At 45.9% G+C, this 17,975-nt stretch overlaps 5 non-coding genes across 5 annotated transcripts; all 5 read right to left on the bottom strand.

Annotated features, from left to right (window-relative positions):
• Positions 1 to 1,280: 1,280 nt before the first annotated feature.
• On the bottom strand, positions 1,281 to 1,353 carry trnav-aac (transfer RNA valine (anticodon AAC)). Its single transcript has one exon. It is a non-coding gene; the product is annotated as a tRNA-Val (tRNA).
• Positions 1,354 to 4,140: 2,787 nt separating this feature from the next.
• trnav-aac (transfer RNA valine (anticodon AAC)) lies at positions 4,141 to 4,213 on the bottom strand. Its single transcript has one exon. It is a non-coding gene; the product is annotated as a tRNA-Val (tRNA).
• A 2,787-nt stretch (positions 4,214 to 7,000) lies between these two features.
• On the bottom strand, positions 7,001 to 7,073 carry trnav-aac (transfer RNA valine (anticodon AAC)). The gene has a single exon. It is a non-coding gene; the product is annotated as a tRNA-Val (tRNA).
• Positions 7,074 to 12,741: 5,668 nt separating this feature from the next.
• On the bottom strand, positions 12,742 to 12,814 carry trnav-aac (transfer RNA valine (anticodon AAC)). Its single transcript has one exon. It is a non-coding gene; the product is annotated as a tRNA-Val (tRNA).
• Positions 12,815 to 15,601: 2,787 nt separating this feature from the next.
• Positions 15,602 to 15,674, bottom strand: trnav-aac (transfer RNA valine (anticodon AAC)). The gene has a single exon. It is a non-coding gene; the product is annotated as a tRNA-Val (tRNA).
• Between the last annotated feature and the right edge of the window lie 2,301 nt (positions 15,675 to 17,975).

Below are 17,975 nucleotides of genomic sequence, written 5' to 3'. Positions count from 1 at the left end.
TTACACGGAACACGAAACACACCTGACTACAGGGAAAATGCACAAAGCTGAGCAGGCCGTGTTCCACATCAAACCGTGCAGCATTTATTCAGTCACTGTGTCTGTTTTGCAGAAGAAGGGTCCCAAAGAATGTTCTCCACCCTAAAACCGGAGGTCGCATTACAATCCGAGAACGACAGATCACATTGTGAGCATGCTCTGACCTCGGGGCCGGTTCGAGATGCCACTTTCCGTGCCTTTTACTTTAACCGTGCAATTTGCTGCAGAGATGTTCACTCCTGGACATGAGCCACGTGGATACCAACTGAGTCGGAAACCTGTGCGGCAATCGACGAGAAGCGATTCAATAAATTTTGCTAACTTCCATGGTGCTTATTGGAAATGCAGTTTCTGTTCAAGTCAATCGAAAAGGCAGTTTCTGAACATAGTAACAGAAGTCAAAAGGTAATTACCTCACCCCACCCCCACTCCGGAAGAGGTGCTAACTGCCCTTGAGTGCTTTCTGATCTCGATGTGAAGAGCTCACACGCCTCTGAGTCACCTTCAAGTCTCTGTTTGCGGAGTGAATCACAAAGAAGGACTTTTACCAGAGCTGCAACCGCCTCACTTCCCCACTCGCTCTCCCCTTTTACATTTTCCTGCTCGTCAGTGATTTAAAGAAAACCAAATGGATGCGATGTCATTCTGTAGCCTCTCTGTCGATTCCTCCGTTTCAGTTCCAACATGGCTTAGATCTCGGGGCGCACCTTAATATTAGCGGCGCTATGAAAGCACAGGTTCAAAGGTTCCTCTGAGAGTGTAAATTATTTCATTGCTGTTGCTGATTGAATGAGCCACTAACGTGCGAACTGCCCCAAAATATGATTCAGGAATCTGGTACCAACTCTCGCGCGTTGAATAACGACAGACAGCTTCCAAATGAGGCCTTTCAGAGACGACTTTGGGGTACATTTGACAGACAGACAAGTTCAGGAATCCGTGGTGCGCTGTGACCTGCCTTTGAACCGGTCCGCCTACGCAAGGAATGCAAATGCGGTACTGCTTTTCGTGGAAGGATCAGAACGCGGCAAGGACACTCTCAAACAGAATGGCATATGCATCAGAACCAGGTTGGAGAAAAACTTTATAATGCTTTACACAGTAATTAAATGGAGTTGCCTTACATTTCACTACGAGAGCAGATTCTTTCAAGCAAATTCGAAGGCAGGTTTGCAGATGGGAAAGCAAGCAAGAAAGCTCCGTTCTTGTCCATGTAAAAGGCCGCAGTTGACGAACAAAGCAGTTTCTGCCCAGTTTCGAACTGGGGACCTTTCGCGTGTTAGGCGAACGTGATGACCACTACACTACAGAAACCAGCCGCGGTCGCCGCCCTGCGGCGCAGTGGCATCCAGCACTGAAAGTTGAAGCCATTCTCCGTTTCACCTTTCTGTTTCCAATTGCTCGTTGTTGTCCAGCGTAATTGACATCTTGAAAACGTTAAAAAAGACACGTGAAATTGATGACAATATATAGACAATGATTTCGTCAATGTTTGGACCGTAGGGCGAGGTGGAATAAGCTGGGACGACTTTCCCTGCAGCGTAACGGCTGCGATATGATCTTATGGAAGGGTTGTAAACTGAGTATTTCTGTGTTTTACCCAAATTGGGGTGAGTTGAAAACTCGAGAGCATAGGTTTAAGGTGAGTGGGCTGAAATTGACAAACGACCTGAGGCACATTTCCCACACAGAAGGTTGTGCGTGTATGGAATGAGCTCCCAGAGGAAGTGGAGGAGGCTATTACACTCAGAAAATTGCAAAGGTAATCGGATGAGTTTCTGGACAGGATGGGTTTAGAGGGATTGGGGCCAAATGCTGGGGAACGGGACTTGTTTAATTTTGGTTATGTGGTGAGCATGGATGAGATACACCTAAATATCTGTTTCCACGCCGTGTACCCCCATAACGTCTTGTTGCTAACACTGGCTTTAAAGGATTACTTTTTAGCGGAGTTTTCCATCGCAGTCTGTGGCACAATCGTTTAGTCTGTTCGACTGCTCACGGGAAAGGTAGTATTGTGAAACACTGCAGATACGAACGACTTCCTTAATTTTGCCCCGACTGACCATACTCCGTGAAATTTTCCCAGACCTCAATTGAGGAGTTTTGCTGCTCGAAGTTACCTCAGAAACCCTGTTAACTCGTAATGTGCTGAGCGAATCGCAAAACAGAAAGCATTTTTCACGGAACACAAACAAAACTGGCATGCCGAATGCATTTTCAGACAGAGAGATGCATGAATGCTAAATGTGTCACAGTCCGAGGGCATGAGTCATAAAGTAATCTCACAACTAACAACAGGGCAATTCCAAACTACTCTTTCAAACATACTGCAGCGTTAGTGCACCACCACTTTCCAGACAATGCTGAAAAGAGAGATAGAAAGAACATCATAAGAACGGGCCATAAAAAGTGAATTTCACCAATCACAGTCTCGATTAGATTACCTTTTCCTTCTGATGTCTCCAGGACGGAAATGAAGGAAATGGGAGAAATTCAATAACATATGACACCGAAATTCATTGGAACGATTTTCCCATTGGACAAAAAACCAAATAACGACGAGTCGAGTCACCGCAGGACTTTGTTTCACAACAGCGATGAAATAATAGTCTCCATTCGGTTCCAGTAAAAGCACAAATCGCTTTGGAACAGCAGAGCTGTTTGCGATTTTCCGCGCGGGAGGCGAACGCGATCTTGACAGCAGAGACACTTGGACACTTCGGTCAAATAACCATGAGCTGCTAGACATTACTACAATTTCGATTCTTGCTTTGCTAAATGATTTCACACATTGCTCGAAACAGGACGACTTTCACGTTTACACGGAACACGAAACACACCTGACTACAGGGAAAATGCACAAAGCTGAGCAGGCCGTGTTCCACATCAAACCGTGCAGCATTTATTCAGTCACTGTGTCTGTTTTGCAGAAGAAGGGTCCCAAAGAATGTTCTCCACCCTAAAACCGGAGGTCGCATTACAATCCGAGAACGACAGATCACATTGTGAGCATGCTCTGACCTCGGGGCCGGTTCGAGATGCCACTTTCCGTGCCTTTTACTTTAACCGTGCAATTTGCTGCAGAGATGTTCACTCCTGGACATGAGCCACGTGGATACCAACTGAGTCGGAAACCTGTGCGGCAATCGACGAGAAGCGATTCAATAAATTTTGCTAACTTCCATGGTGCTTATTGGAAATGCAGTTTCTGTTCAAGTCAATCGAAAAGGCAGTTTCTGAACATAGTAACAGAAGTCAAAAGGTAATTACCTCACCCCACCCCCACTCCGGAAGAGGTGCTAACTGCCCTTGAGTGCTTTCTGATCTCGATGTGAAGAGCTCACACGCCTCTGAGTCACCTTCAAGTCTCTGTTTGCGGAGTGAATCACAAAGAAGGACTTTTACCAGAGCTGCAACCGCCTCACTTCCCCACTCGCTCTCCCCTTTTACATTTTCCTGCTCGTCAGTGATTTAAAGAAAACCAAATGGATGCGATGTCATTCTGTAGCCTCTCTGTCGATTCCTCCGTTTCAGTTCCAACATGGCTTAGATCTCGGGGCGCACCTTAATATTAGCGGCGCTATGAAAGCACAGGTTCAAAGGTTCCTCTGAGAGTGTAAATTATTTCATTGCTGTTGCTGATTGAATGAGCCACTAACGTGCGAACTGCCCCAAAATATGATTCAGGAATCTGGTACCAACTCTCGCGCGTTGAATAACGACAGACAGCTTCCAAATGAGGCCTTTCAGAGACGACTTTGGGGTACATTTGACAGACAGACAAGTTCAGGAATCCGTGGTGCGCTGTGACCTGCCTTTGAGCCGGTCCGCCTACGCAAGGAATGCAAATGCGGTACTGCTTTTCGTGGAAGGATCAGAACGCGGCAAGGACACTCTCAAACAGAATGGCATATGCATCAGAACCAGGTTGGAGAAAAACTTTATAATGCTTTACACAGTAATTAAATGGAGTTGCCTTACATTTCACTACGAGAGCAGATTCTTTCAAGCAAATTCGAAGGCAGGTTTGCAGATGGGAAAGCAAGCAAGAAAGCTCCGTTCTTGTCCATGTAAAAGGCCGCAGTTGACGAACAAAGCAGTTTCTGCCCAGTTTCGAACTGGGGACCTTTCGCGTGTTAGGCGAACGTGATGACCACTACACTACAGAAACCAGCCGCGGTCGCCGCCCTGCGGCGCAGTGGCATCCAGCACTGAAAGTTGAAGCCATTCTCCGTTTCACCTTTCTGTTTCCAATTGCTCGTTGTTGTCCAGCGTAATTGACATCTTGAAAACGTTAAAAAAGACACGTGAAATTGATGACAATATATAGACAATGATTTCGTCAATGTTTGGACCGTAGGGCGAGGTGGAATAAGCTGGGACGACTTTCCCTGCAGCGTAACGGCTGCGATATGATCTTATGGAAGGGTTGTAAACTGAGTATTTCTGTGTTTTACCCAAATTGGGGTGAGTTGAAAACTCGAGAGCATAGGTTTAAGGTGAGTGGGCTGAAATTGACAAACGACCTGAGGCACATTTCCCACACAGAAGGTTGTGCGTGTATGGAATGAGCTCCCAGAGGAAGTGGAGGAGGCTATTACACTCAGAAAATTGCAAAGGTAATCGGATGAGTTTCTGGACAGGATGGGTTTAGAGGGATTGGGGCCAAATGCTGGGGAACGGGACTTGTTTAATTTTGGTTATGTGGTGAGCATGGATGAGATACACCTAAATATCTGTTTCCACGCCGTGTACCCCCATAACGTCTTGTTGCTAACACTGGCTTTAAAGGATTACTTTTTAGCGGAGTTTTCCATCGCAGTCTGTGGCACAATCGTTTAGTCTGTTCGACTGCTCACGGGAAAGGTAGTATTGTGAAACACTGCAGATACGAACGACTTCCTTAATTTTGCCCCGACTGACCATACTCCGTGAAATTTTCCCAGACCTCAATTGAGGAGTTTTGCTGCTCGCAGTTACCTCAGAAACCCTGTTAACTCGTAATGTGCTGAGCGAATCGCAAAACAGAAAGCATTTTTCACGGAACACAAACAAAACTGGCATGCCGAATGCATTTTCAGACAGAGAGATGCATGAATGCTAAATGTGTCACAGTCCGAGGGCATGAGTCATAAAGTAATCTCACAACTAACAACAGGGCAATTCCAAACTACTCTTTCAAACATACTGCAGCGTTAGTGCACCACCACTTTCCAGACAATGCTGAAAAGAGAGATAGAAAGAACATCATAAGAACGGGCCATAAAAAGTCAATTTCACCAATCACAGTCTCGATTAGATTACCTTTTCCTTCTGATGTCTCCAGGACGGAAATGAAGGAAATGGGAGAAATTCAATAACATATGACACCGAAATTCATTGGAACGATTTTCCCATTGGACAAAAAACCAAATAACGACGAGTCGAGTCACCGCAGGACTTTGTTTCACAACAGCGATGAAATAATAGTCTCCATTCGGTTCCAGTAAAAGCACAAATCGCTTTGGAACAGCAGAGCTGTTTGCGATTTTCCGCGCGGGAGGCGAACGCGATCTTGACAGCAGAGACACTTGGACACTTCGGTCAAATAACCATGAGCTGCTAGACATTACTACAATTTCGATTCTTGCTTTGCTAAATGATTTCACACATTGCTCGAAACAGGACGACTTTCACGTTTACACGGAACACGAAACACACCTGACTACAGGGAAAATGCACAAAGCTGAGCAGGCCGTGTTCCACATCAAACCGTGCAGCATTTATTCAGTCACTGTGTCTGTTTTGCAGAAGAAGGGTCCCAAAGAATGTTCTCCACCCTAAAACCGGAGGTCGCATTACAATCCGAGAACGACAGATCACATTGTGAGCATGCTCTGACCTCGGGGCCGGTTCGAGATGCCACTTTCCGTGCCTTTTACTTTAACCGTGCAATTTGCTGCAGAGATGTTCACTCCTGGACATGAGCCACGTGGATACCAACTGAGTCGGAAACCTGTGCGGCAATCGACGAGAAGCGATTCAATAAATTTTGCTAACTTCCATGGTGCTTATTGGAAATGCAGTTTCTGTTCAAGTCAATCGAAAAGGCAGTTTCTGAACATAGTAACAGAAGTCAAAAGGTAATTACCTCACCCCACCCCCACTCCGGAAGAGGTGCTAACTGCCCTTGAGTGCTTTCTGATCTCGATGTGAAGAGCTCACACGCCTCTGAGTCACCTTCAAGTCTCTGTTTGCGGAGTGAATCACAAAGAAGGACTTTTACCAGAGCTGCAACCGCCTCACTTCCCCACTCGCTCTCCCCTTTTACATTTTCCTGCTCGTCAGTGATTTAAAGAAAACCAAATGGATGCGATGTCATTCTGTAGCCTCTCTGTCGATTCCTCCGTTTCAGTTCCAACATGGCTTAGATCTCGGGGCGCACCTTAATATTAGCGGCGCTATGAAAGCACAGGTTCAAAGGTTCCTCTGAGAGTGTAAATTATTTCATTGCTGTTGCTGATTGAATGAGCCACTAACGTGCGAACTGCCCCAAAATATGATTCAGGAATCTGGTACCAACTCTCGCGCGTTGAATAACGACAGACAGCTTCCAAATGAGGCCTTTCAGAGACGACTTTGGGGTACATTTGACAGACAGACAAGTTCAGGAATCCGTGGTGCGCTGTGACCTGCCTTTGAACCGGTCCGCCTACGCAAGGAATGCAAATGCGGTACTGCTTTTCGTGGAAGGATCAGAACGCGGCAAGGACACTCTCAAACAGAATGGCATATGCATCAGAACCAGGTTGGAGAAAAACTTTATAATGCTTTACACAGTAATTAAATGGAGTTGCCTTACATTTCACTACGAGAGCAGATTCTTTCAAGCAAATTCGAAGGCAGGTTTGCAGATGGGAAAGCAAGCAAGAAAGCTCCGTTCTTGTCCATGTAAAAGGCCGCAGTTGACGAACAAAGCAGTTTCTGCCCAGTTTCGAACTGGGGACCTTTCGCGTGTTAGGCGAACGTGATGACCACTACACTACAGAAACCAGCCGCGGTCGCCGCCCTGCGGCGCAGTGGCATCCAGCACTGAAAGTTGAAGCCATTCTCCGTTTCACCTTTCTGTTTCCAATTGCTCGTTGTTGTCCAGCGTAATTGACATCTTGAAAACGTTAAAAAAGACACGTGAAATTGATGACAATATATAGACAATGATTTCGTCAATGTTTGGACCGTAGGGCGAGGTGGAATAAGCTGGGACGACTTTCCCTGGAGCGTAACGGCTGCGATATGATCTTATGGAAGGGTTGTAAACTGAGTATTTCTGTGTTTTACCCAAATTGGGGTGAGTTGAAAACTCGAGAGCATAGGTTTAAGGTGAGTGGGCTGAAATTGACAAACGACCTGAGGCACATTTCCCACACAGAAGGTTGTGCGTGTATGGAATGAGCTCCCAGAGGAAGTGGAGGAGGCTATTACACTCAGAAAATTGCAAAGGTAATCGGATGAGTTTCTGGACAGGATGGGTTTAGAGGGATTGGGGCCAAATGCTGGGGAACGGGACTTGTTTAATTTTGGTTATGTGGTGAGCATGGATGAGATACACCTAAATATCTGTTTCCACGCCGTGTACCCCCATAACGTCTTGTTGCTAACACTGGCTTTAAAGGATTACTTTTTAGCGGAGTTTTCCATCGCAGTCTGTGGCACAATCGTTTAGTCTGTTCGACTGCTCACGGGAAAGGTAGTATTGTGAAACACTGCAGATACGAACGACTTCCTTAATTTTGCCCCGACTGACCATACTCCGTGAAATTTTCCCAGACCTCAATTGAGGAGTTTTGCTGCTCGAAGTTACCTCAGAAACCCTGTTAACTCGTAATGTGCTGAGCGAATCGCAAAACAGAAAGCATTTTTCACGGAACACAAACAAAACTGGCATGCCGAATGCATTTTCAGACAGAGAGATGCATGAATGCTAAATGTGTCACAGTCCGAGGGCATGAGTCATAAAGTAATCTCACAACTAACAACAGGGCAATTCCAAACTACTCTTTCAAACATACTGCAGCGTTAGTGCACCACCACTTTCCAGACAATGCTGAAAAGAGAGATAGAAAGAACATCATAAGAACGGGCCATAAAAAGTGAATTTCACCAATCACAGTCTCGATTAGATTACCTTTTCCTTCTGATGTCTCCAGGACGGAAATGAAGGAAATGGGAGAAATTCAATAACATATGACACCGAAATTCATTGGAACGATTTTCCCATTGGACAAAAAACCAAATAACGACGAGTCGAGTCACCGCAGGACTTTGTTTCACAACAGCGATGAAACAATAGTCTCCATTCGGTTCCAGTAAAAGCACAAATCGCTTTGGAACAGCAGAGCTGTTTGCGATTTTCCGCGCGGGAGGCGAACGCGATCTTGACAGCAGAGACACTTGGACACTTCGGTCAAATAACCATGAGCTGCTAGACATTACTACAATTTCGATTCTTGCTTTGCTAAATGATTTCACACATTGCTCGAAACAGGACGACTTTCACGTTTACACGGAACACGAAACACACCTGACTACAGGGAAAATGCACAAAGCTGAGCAGGCCGTGTTCCACATCAAACCGTGCAGCATTTATTCAGTCACTGTGTCTGTTTTGCAGAAGAAGGGTCCCAAAGAATGTTCTCCACCCTAAAACCGGAGGTCGCATTACAATCCGAGAACGACAGATCACATTGTGAGCATGCTCTGACCTCGGGGCCGGTTCGAGATGCCACTTTCCGTGCCTTTTACTTTAACCGTGCAATTTGCTGCAGAGATGTTCACTCCTGGACATGAGCCACGTGGATACCAACTGAGTCGGAAACCTGTGCGGCAATCGACGAGAAGCGATTCAATAAATTTTGCTAACTTCCATGGTGCTTATTGGAAATGCAGTTTCTGTTCAAGTCAATCGAAAAGGCAGTTTCTGAACATAGTAACAGAAGTCAAAAGGTAATTACCTCACCCCACCCCCACTCCGGAAGAGGTGCTAACTGCCCTTGAGTGCTTTCTGATCTCGATGTGAAGAGCTCACACGCCTCTGAGTCACCTTCAAGTCTCTGTTTGCGGAGTGAATCACAAAGAAGGACTTTTACCAGAGCTGCAACCGCCTCACTTCCCCACTCGCTCTCCCCTTTTACATTTTCCTGCTCGTCAGTGATTTAAAGAAAACCAAATGGATGCGATGTCATTCTGTAGCCTCTCTGTCGATTCCTCCGTTTCAGTTCCAACATGGCTTAGATCTCGGGGCGCACCTTAATATTAGCGGCGCTATGAAAGCACAGGTTCAAAGGTTCCTCTGAGAGTGTAAATTATTTCATTGCTGTTGCTGATTGAATGAGCCACTAACGTGCGAACTGCCCCAAAATATGATTCAGGAATCTGGTACCAACTCTCGCGCGTTGAATAACGACAGACAGCTTCCAAATGAGGCCTTTCAGAGACGACTTTGGGGTACATTTGACAGACAGACAAGTTCAGGAATCCGTGGTGCGCTGTGACACCTGCGCAGCAGCTTCTTCCCTGCCTTTGAACCGGGCCGCCTGCGCAAGGAATGCAAATGCGGTACTGCTTTTCGTGGAAGGATCAGAACGCGGCAAGGACACTCTCAAACAGAATGGCATATGCATCAGAACCAGGTTGGAGAAAAACTTTATAATGCTTTACACAGTAATTAAATGGAGTTGCCTTACATTTCACTACGAGAGCAGATTCTTTCAAGCAAATTCGAAGGCAGGTTTGCAGATGGGAAAGCAAGCAAGAAAGCTCCGTTCTTGTCCATGTAAAAGGCTGCAGTTGACGAACCAAGCAGTTTCTGCCCAGTTTCGAACTGGGGACCTTTCGCGTGTTAGGCGCACGTGATGACCACTACACTACAGAAACCAGCCGCGGTCGCCGCCCTGCGGCGCAGTGGCATCCAGCACTGAAAGTTGAAGCCATTCTCCGTTTCACCTTTCTGTTTCCAATCGCTCGTTGTTGTCCAGCGTAATTGACATCTTGAAAACGTTAAAAAAGACACGTGAAATTGATGACAATATATAGACAATGATTTCGTCAATGTTTGGACCGTAGGGCGAGGTGGAATAAGCTGGGACGACTTTCCCTGCAGCGTAACGGCTGCGATATGATCTTATGGAAGGGTTGTAAACTGAGTATTTCTGTGTTTTACCCAATTTGGGGTGAGTTGAAAACTCGAGAGCATAGGTTTAAGGTGAGTGGGCTGAAATTGACAAACGACCTGAGGCACATTTCCCACACAGAAGGTTGTGCGTGTATGGAATGAGCTCCCAGAGGAAGTGGAGGAGGCTATTACACTCAGAAAATTGCAAAGGTAATCGGATGAGTTTCTGGACAGGATGGGTTTAGAGGGATTGGGGCCAAATGCTGGGGAACGGGACTTGTTTAATTTTGGTTATGTGGTGAGCATGGATGAGATACACCTAAATATCTGTTTCCACGCCGTGTACCCCCATAACGTCTTGTTGCTAACACTGGCTTTAAAGGATTACTTTTTAGCGGAGTTTTCCATCGCAGTCTGTGGCACAATCGTTTAGTCTGTTCGACTGCTCACGGGAAAGGTAGTATTGTGAAACACTGCAGATACGAACGACTTCCTTAATTTTGCCCCGACTGACCATACTCCGTGAAATTTTCCCAGACCTCAATTGAGGAGTTTTGCTGCTCGAAGTTACCTCAGAAACCCTGTTAACTCGTAATGTGCTGAGCGAATCGCAAAACAGAAAGCATTTTTCACGGAACACAAACAAAACTGGCATGCCGAATGCATTTTCAGACAGAGAGATGCATGAATGCTAAATGTGTCACAGTCCGAGGGCATGAGTCATAAAGTAATCTCACGACTAACAACAGGGCAATTCCAAACTACTCTTTCAAACATACTGCAGCGTTAGTGCACCACCACTTTCCAGACAATGCTGAAAAGAGAGATAGAAAGAACATCATAAGAACGGGCCATAAAAAGTCAATTTCACCAATCACAGTCTCGATTAGATTACCTTTTCCTTCTGATGTCTCCAGGACGGAAATGAAGGAAATGGGAGAAATTCAATAACATATGACACCGAAATTCATTGGAACGATTTTCCCATTGGACAAAAAACCAAATAACGACGAGTCGAGTCACCGCAGGACTTTGTTTCACAACAGCGATGAAATAATAGTCTCCATTCGGTTCCAGTAAAAGCACAAATCGCTTTGGAACAGCAGAGCTGTTTGCGATTTTCCGCGCGGGAGGCGAACGCGATCTTGACAGCAGAGACACTTGGACACTTCGGTCAAATAACCATGAGCTGCTAGACATTACTACAATTTCGATTCTTGCTTTGCTAAATGATTTCACACATTGCTCGAAACAGGACGACTTTCACGTTTACACGGAACACGAAACACACCTGACTACAGGGAAAATGCACAAAGCCGAGCAGGCCGTGTTCCACATCAAACCGTGCAGCATTTATTCAGTCACTGTGTCTGTTTTGCAGAAGAAGGGTCCCAAAGAATGTTCTCCACCCTAAAACCGGAGGTCGCATTACAATCCGAGAACGACAGATCACATTGTGAGCATGCTCTGACCTCGGGGCCGGTTCGAGATGCCACTTTCCGTGCCTTTTACTTTAACCGTGCAATTTGCTGCAGAGATGTTCACTCCTGGACATGAGCCACGTGGATACCAACTGAGTCGGAAACCTGTGCGGCAATCGACGAGAAGCGATTCAATAAATTTTGCTAACTTCCATGGTGCTTATTGGAAATGCAGTTTCTGTTCAAGTCAATCGAAAAGGCAGTTTCTGAACATAGTAACAGAAGTCAAAAGGTAATTACCTCACCCCACCCCCACTCCGGAAGAGGTGCTAACTGCCCTTGAGTGCTTTCTGATCTCGATGTGAAGAGCTCACACGCCTCTGAGTCACCTTCAAGTCTCTGTTTGCGGAGTGAATCACAAAGAAGGACTTTTACCAGAGCTGCAACCGCCTCACTTCCCCACTCGCTCTCCCCTTTTACATTTTCCTGCTCGTCAGTGATTTAAAGAAAACCAAATGGATGCGATGTCATTCTGTAGCCTCTCTGTCGATTCCTCCGTTTCAGTTCCAACATGGCTTAGATCTCGGGGCGCACCTTAATATTAGCGGCGCTATGAAAGCACAGGTTCAAAGGTTCCTCTGAGAGTGTAAATTATTTCATTGCTGTTGCTGATTGAATGAGCCACTAACGTGCGAACTGCCCCAAAATATGATTCAGGAATCTGGTACCAACTCTCGCGCGTTGAATAACGACAGACAGCTTCCAAATGAGGCCTTTCAGAGACGACTTTGGGGTACATTTGACAGACAGACAAGTTCAGGAATCCGTGGTGCGCTGTGACCTGCCTTTGAACCGGTCCGCCTACGCAAGGAATGCAAATGCGGTACTGCTTTTCGTGGAAGGATCAGAACGCGGCAAGGACACTCTCAAACAGAATGGCATATGCATCAGAACCAGGTTGGAGAAAAACTTTATAATGCTTTACACAGTAATTAAATGGAGTTGCCTTACATTTCACTACGAGAGCAGATTCTTTCAAGCAAATTCGAAGGCAGGTTTGCAGATGGGAAAGCAAGCAAGAAAGCTCCGTTCTTGTCCATGTAAAAGGCCGCAGTTGACGAACAAAGCAGTTTCTGCCCAGTTTCGAACTGGGGACCTTTCGCGTGTTAGGCGAACGTGATGACCACTACACTACAGAAACCAGCCGCGGTCGCCGCCCTGCGGCGCAGTGGCATCCAGCACTGAAAGTTGAAGCCATTCTCCGTTTCACCTTTCTGTTTCCAATTGCTCGTTGTTGTCCAGCGTAATTGACATCTTGAAAACGTTAAAAAAGACACGTGAAATTGATGACAATATATAGACAATGATTTCGTCAATGTTTGGACCGTAGGGCGAGGTGGAATAAGCTGGGACGACTTTCCCTGCAGCGTAACGGCTGCGATATGATCTTATGGAAGGGTTGTAAACTGAGTATTTCTGTGTTTTACCCAAATTGGGGTGAGTTGAAAACTCGAGAGCATAGGTTTAAGGTGAGTGGGCTGAAATTGACAAACGACCTGAGGCACATTTCCCACACAGAAGGTTGTGCGTGTATGGAATGAGCTCCCAGAGGAAGTGGAGGAGGCTATTACACTCAGAAAATTGCAAAGGTAATCGGATGAGTTTCTGGACAGGATGGGTTTAGAGGGATTGGGGCCAAATGCTGGGGAACGGGACTTGTTTAATTTTGGTTATGTGGTGAGCATGGATGAGATACACCTAAATATCTGTTTCCACGCCGTGTACCCCCATAACGTCTTGTTGCTAACACTGGCTTTAAAGGATTACTTTTTAGCGGAGTTTTCCATCGCAGTCTGTGGCACAATCGTTTAGTCTGTTCGACTGCTCACGGGAAAGGTAGTATTGTGAAACACTGCAGATACGAACGACTTCCTTAATTTTGCCCCGACTGACCATACTCCGTGAAATTTTCCCAGACCTCAATTGAGGAGTTTTGCTGCTCGAAGTTACCTCAGAAACCCTGTTAACTCGTAATGTGCTGAGCGAATCGCAAAACAGAAAGCATTTTTCACGGAACACAAACAAAACTGGCATGCCGAATGCATTTTCAGACAGAGAGATGCATGAATGCTAAATGTGTCACAGTCCGAGGGCATGAGTCATAAAGTAATCTCACAACTAACAACAGGGCAATTCCAAACTACTCTTTCAAACATACTGCAGCGTTAGTGCACCACCACTTTCCAGACAATGCTGAAAAGAGAGATAGAAAGAACATCATAAGAACGGGCCATAAAAAGTGAATTTCACCAATCACAGTCTCGATTAGATTACCTTTTCCTTCTGATGTCTCCAGGACGGAAATGAAGGAAATGGGAGAAATTCAATAACATATGACACCGAAATTCATTGGAACGATTTTCCCATTGGACAAAAAACCAAATAACGACGAGTCGAGTCACCGCAGGACTTTGTTTCACAACAGCGATGAAATAATAGTCTCCATTCGGTTCCAGTAAAAGCACAAATCGCTTTGGAACAGCAGAGCTGTTTGCGATTTTCCGCGCGGGAGGCGAACGCGATCTTGACAGCAGAGACACTTGGACACTTCGGTCAAATAACCATGAGCTGCTAGACATTACTACAATTTCGATTCTTGCTTTGCTGAATGATTTCACACATTGCTCGAAACAGGACGACTTTCACGTTTACACGGAACACGAAACACACCTGACTACAGGGAAAATGCACAAAGCTGAGCAGGCCGTGTTCCACATCAAACCGTGCAGCATTTATTCAGTCACTGTGTCTGTTTTGCAGAAGAAGGGTCCCAAAGAATGTTCTCCACCCTAAAACCGGAGGTCGCATTACAATCCGAGAACGACAGATCACATTGTGAGCATGCTCTGACCTCGGGGCCGGTTCGAGATGCCACTTTCCGTGCCTTTTACTTTAACCGTGCAATTTGCTGCAGAGATGTTCACTCCTGGACATGAGCCACGTGGATACCAACTGAGTCGGAAACCTGTGCGGCAATCGACGAGAAGCGATTCAATAAATTTTGCTAACTTCCATGGTGCTTATTGGAAATGCAGTTTCTGTTCAAGTCAATCGAAAAGGCAGTTTCTGAACATAGTAACAGAAGTCAAAAGGTAATTACCTCACCCCACCCCCACTCCGGAAGAGGTGCTAACTGCCCTTGAGTGCTTTCTGATCTCGATGTGAAGAGCTCACACGCCTCTGAGTCACCTTCAAGTCTCTGTTTGCGGAGTGAATCACAAAGAAGGACTTTTACCAGAGCTGCAACCGCCTCACTTCCCCACTCGCTCTCCCCTTTTACATTTTCCTGCTCGTCAGTGATTTAAAGAAAACCAAATGGATGCGATGTCATTCTGTAGCCTCTCTGTCGATTCCTCCGTTTCAGTTCCAACATGGCTTAGATCTCGGGGCGCACCTTAATATTAGCGGCGCTATGAAAGCACAGGTTCAAAGGTTCCTCTGAGAGTGTAAATTATTTCATTGCTGTTGCTGATTGAATGAGCCACTAACGTGCGAACTGCCCCAAAATATGATTCAGGAATCTGGTACCAACTCTCGCGCGTTGAATAACGACAGACAGCTTCCAAATGAGGCCTTTCAGAGACGACTTTGGGGTACATTTGACAGACAGACAAGTTCAGGAATCCGTGGTGCGCTGTGACCTGCCTTTGAACCGGTCCGCCTACGCAAGGAATGCAAATGCGGTACTGCTTTTCGTGGAAGGATCAGAACGCGGCAAGGACACTCTCAAACAGAATGGCATATGCATCAGAACCAGGTTGGAGAAAAACTTTATAATGCTTTACACAGTAATTAAATGGAGTTGCCTTACATTTCACTACGAGAGCAGATTCTTTCAAGCAAATTCGAAGGCAGGTTTGCAGATGGGAAAGCAAGCAAGAAAGCTCCGTTCTTGTCCATGTAAAAGGCCGCAGTTGACGAACAAAGCAGTTTCTGCCCAGTTTCGAACTGGGGACCTTTCGCGTGTTAGGCGAACGTGATGACCACTACACTACAGAAACCAGCCGCGGTCGCCGCCCTGCGGCGCAGTGGCATCCAGCACTGAAAGTTGAAGCCATTCTCCGTTTCACCTTTCTGTTTCCAATTGCTCGTTGTTGTCCAGCGTAATTGACATCTTGAAAACGTTAAAAAAGACACGTGAAATTGATGACAATATATAGACAATGATTTCGTCAATGTTTGGACCGTAGGGCGAGGTGGAATAAGCTGGGACGACTTTCCCTGCAGCGTAACGGCTGCGATATGATCTTATGGAAGGGTTGTAAACTGAGTATTTCTGTGTTTTACCCAAATTGGGGTGAGTTGAAAACTCGAGAGCATAGGTTTAAGGTGAGTGGGCTGAAATTGACAAACGACCTGAGGCACATTTCCCACACAGAAGGTTGTGCGTGTATGGAATGAGCTCCCAGAGGAAGTGGAGGAGGCTATTACACTCAGAAAATTGCAAAGGTAATCGGATGAGTTTCTGGACAGGATGGGTTTAGAGGGATTGGGGCCAAATGCTGGGGAACGGGACTTGTTTAATTTTGGTTATGTGGTGAGCATGGATGAGATACACCTAAATATCTGTTTCCACGCCGTGTACCCCCATAACGTCTTGTTGCTAACACTGGCTTTAAAGGATTACTTTTTAGCGGAGTTTTCCATCGCAGTCTGTGGCACAATCGTTTAGTCTGTTCGACTGCTCACGGGAAAGGTAGTATTGTGAAACACTGCAGATACGAACGACTTCCTTAATTTTGCCCCGACTGACCATACTCCGTGAAATTTTCCCAGACCTCAATTGAGGAGTTTTGCTGCTCGAAGTTACCTCAGAAACCCTGTTAACTCGTAATGTGCTGAGCGAATCGCAAAACAGAAAGCATTTTTCACGGAACACAAACAAAACTGGCATGCCGAATGCATTTTCAGACAGAGAGATGCATGAATGCTAAATGTGTCACAGTCCGAGGGCATGAGTCATAAAGTAATCTCACAACTAACAACAGGGCAATTCCAAACTACTCTTTCAAACATACTGCAGCGTTAGTGCACCACCACTTTCCAGACAATGCTGAAAAGAGAGATAGAAAGAACATCATAAGAACGGGCCATAAAAAGTCAATTTCACCAATCACAGTCTCGATTAGATTACCTTTTCCTTCTGATGTCTCCAGGACGGAAATGAAGGAAATGGGAGAAATTCAATAACATATGACACCGAAATTCATTGGAACGATTTTCCCATTGGACAAAAAACCAAATAACGACGAGTCGAGTCACCGCAGGACTTTGTTTCACAACAGCGATGAAATAATAGTCTCCATTCGGTTCCAGTAAAAGCACAAATCGCTTTGGAACAGCAGAGCTGTTTGCGATTTTCCGCGCGGGAGGCGAACGCGATCTTGACAGCAGAGACACTTGGACACTTCGGTCAAATAACCATGAGCTGCTAGACATTACTACAATTTCGATTCTTGCTTTGCTAAATGATTTCACACATTGCTCGAAACAGGACGACTTTCACGTTTACACGGAACACGAAACACACCTGACTACAGGGAAAATGCACAAAGCTGAGCAGGCCGTGTTCCACATCAAACCGTGCAGCATTTATTCAGTCACTGTGTCTGTTTTGCAGAAGAAGGGTCCCAAAGAATGTTCTCCACCCTAAAACCGGAGGTCGCATTACAATCCGAGAACGACAGATCACATTGTGAGCATGCTCTGACCTCGGGGCCGGTTCGAGATGCCACTTTCCGTGCCTTTTACTTTAACCGTGCAATTTGCTGCAGAGATGTTCACTCCTGGACATGAGCCACGTGGATACCAACTGAGTCGGAAACCTGTGCGGCAATCGACGAGAAGCGATTCAATAAATTTTGCTAACTTCCATGGTGCTTATTGGAAATGCAGTTTCTGTTCAAGTCAATCGAAAAGGCAGTTTCTGAACATAGTAACAGAAGTCAAAAGGTAATTACCTCACCCCACCCCCACTCCGGAAGAGGTGCTAACTGCCCTTGAGTGCTTTCTGATCTCGATGTGAAGAGCTCACACGCCTCTGAGTCACCTTCAAGTCTCTGTTTGCGGAGTGAATCACAAAGAAGGACTTTTACCAGAGCTGCAACCGCCTCACTTCCCCACTCGCTCTCCCCTTTTACATTTTCCTGCTCGTCAGTGATTTAAAGAAAACCAAATGGATGCGATGTCATTCTGTAGCCTCTCTGTCGATTCCTCCGTTTCAGTTCCAACATGGCTTAGATCTCGGGGCGCACCTTAATATTAGCGGCGCTATGAAAGCACAGGTTCAAAGGTTCCTCTGA

The sequence above is a fragment of the Chiloscyllium punctatum genome, unplaced genomic scaffold (assembly GCF_047496795.1).
Source record: "Chiloscyllium punctatum isolate Juve2018m unplaced genomic scaffold, sChiPun1.3 scaffold_835, whole genome shotgun sequence".
In the NCBI taxonomy this organism is placed as follows: domain Eukaryota; kingdom Metazoa; phylum Chordata; class Chondrichthyes; order Orectolobiformes; family Hemiscylliidae; genus Chiloscyllium; species Chiloscyllium punctatum.
Note: the sequence above shows the minus strand (reverse complement) of the source record. Positions and strands in the feature narration are given on the sequence as shown.